General features: G+C 46.1%; 1 long non-coding RNA gene across 1 annotated transcript; it reads right to left on the bottom strand.

Moving 5' to 3' along the window:
* Positions 1–462: 462 nt before the first annotated feature.
* LOC115948363 lies at positions 463–1,145 on the bottom strand. Its single transcript, XR_004082179.1, has 2 exons — positions 827–1,145; positions 463–606 (listed from the first exon to the last, which is right to left on the bottom strand). It is a non-coding gene; the product is annotated as an uncharacterized LOC115948363 (long non-coding RNA).
* Positions 1,146–2,199: the final 1,054 nt, after the last annotated feature.

Genomic DNA, 2,199 nt, shown 5'->3' with positions numbered 1-2,199 from the left:
GTTTATTCCGTGAGGGTGAGGAGGCCCTGCCACAGGTTGCCCAGAGAAGCTGTGGCTGCTTCACCCCTGGGAGTCCTCAAGACCAGGTTGGACAGGGCTTGGAGCAATCTGGTTTAATGGAAGATGTCCCTGCCCACGGCACAGGGTGGGACTGGATGGGCTTTGAGGTCCCTCCCAAGCCAAACCTAGGATTTTATCTTGCCTCTCTGCTCAGGAGCTTTAAGGTAAATATAAAACACCCTCTTAAGACCCTGTTTAAAATGCAGCTGCAAATGGCTCCAAGTCCTCTGTGTATTTTATGTTTCATTATCATGTTTAGTACTTTCCTTGTGGTCCTTTGTGGTTTCCTTTAGATTGTAAAACTTCCAGGTAAGGGATTTGTTATCTCTTTGGCAAGATCCAGCTGTACCAAGCTGTGTACATATACAACACCATATAAAAGATTAGTGCTTTATTGGCCACTGAAGCACAGCTAGTTAATAATCTTTAATGTGGCAGTTATTTATCCAGTCGTAAACAGAGCATTGCTGCCAAGCCAAGTCAAATAAACACTATGGAAATCCTTCATCCTTAAAACGAACCAATTTCTGTCCTGGCCATTGTAGGCTTTGCAAAAAAAAAAAAAAAAAAAACCAGACATTTTGTTACTGAGCACAAAAGTAGTCAGATTTTAAAGCTTTCCTAAAGCAGCAATTGTTTCTAACATCTGCGCTGAGCTTTTCCCAGGCCCCAGGGCAGAAGCACAGCCCAAGTTCTCCTCACACAGCATTGCTTTCTGTGGGATGATGACCAAGGAGCCAAGCAAGGGCTGAGGCTTAATACCTACAGTGTATGCTGTGTACCCTCTGTGTTATCTCTGTGGATGGAGAGCCGCATAGCTGACGTCAGGAAAGGCCTGAAGGAGCAGGTCCTGTGGAGATGCAATGATCATGCTCTCGCTCTGAAGAATGAAGCAAATGAGAACAAAGCTGTATGACCAGAAGTTCGAAGGACACCATAACAAAAAAACAAGCAAAACAAAAACCACAAAAAAAAAACCCCAACAAACCCTGCATATGCTAATTGCCTCATTAAGTACCTTAGTCTCACATATATTACAGCATTACATTGCTCTCTGCTTAGATCATGCTATATGTGAAGAAGGAGGAGGCGGATGAGATTGGGGTGTATATAAGGAGGGTAAAAATTTCACCTAGTTAGGAGGAAGACCCAAAAGGAGTTCAGAAACAGATGATGGGCTACTAGTCTCCTCTCCCTCCTCCCAAGCATTCACTGTAAGCTTCTACATAAAATGATTATGATTATTATTACCTGAGCTAACACTATACTACTGCTACTGTTAGAACTCTATCACAGCTAGTGCATCCATCTAGGGCAATTCCAAATCTATCATTTCATTTGCGTTGGAAGGGATTTTAGAGCTCATCCAGTTCCATCCCCTGCCATGGGCAAGGACACCTTCCACTGTCCCAGGTTGCTCCGAGCCCTGTCTAGCCTGGCCTTGGACACTTCCAGGGATCCAGGGGCAGCCACAGCTGCTCTGGGCACCCTGTGCCAGGGCTTCACCATCATCTGAGTAAAGAATTTCTTCTGAAAATCTAATTAAAACATACTACCTTACAGCTATTCTCCCTTTCCATTTCTCCTTGCATTTCTGCCACTTCAATAAACTACATTATTCATGAATCTATGATGGTGAAAGTTCTTATTGAACATTACCAGACTCAGTGTTGAACATGCCCTGTTTGAGAACCTGTGCTCATGAAAGTTCCTATTGAACGCAACCACTTAGAGTACCAAACTAGTTATAGTAAGAGATTAAGCCCAGCTACCCTCACCCTCTCTGATCCCTAACGACCAGCTGGCTAACAAGGGGTTTCTTTTCCACCAAATTTCTATACTCTTATCACAACACTGCCACAACCACCCTGTCTGCTCCACACTGCCCCTCACTGACACCCACCACTCCTCACAGTCCCTGCCACCCCTCACACTCCCTAAATTTTGGCCTGCACCCCCCTCACAGTCCTTCACTGTGACCCCTCACAGCTTCCTGTTCCTCCAAAGCTCCCATCAGCCCTCACAGCCACCCTCACCACCCCTCGATCAGCTCTCACAGTCCCTTACAACCCCTCCATCGCTCCTCACAGCCGCCATCGCCCCTCACAGCCCCTCACAGTCCGTCACAGCCCCCACCAA

Source organism: Geospiza fortis, unplaced genomic scaffold, assembly GCF_000277835.1.
Source record: "Geospiza fortis unplaced genomic scaffold, GeoFor_1.0 scaffold114, whole genome shotgun sequence".
NCBI lineage: Eukaryota > Metazoa > Chordata > Aves > Passeriformes > Thraupidae > Geospiza > Geospiza fortis.
Note: the sequence above shows the minus strand (reverse complement) of the source record. Positions and strands in the feature narration are given on the sequence as shown.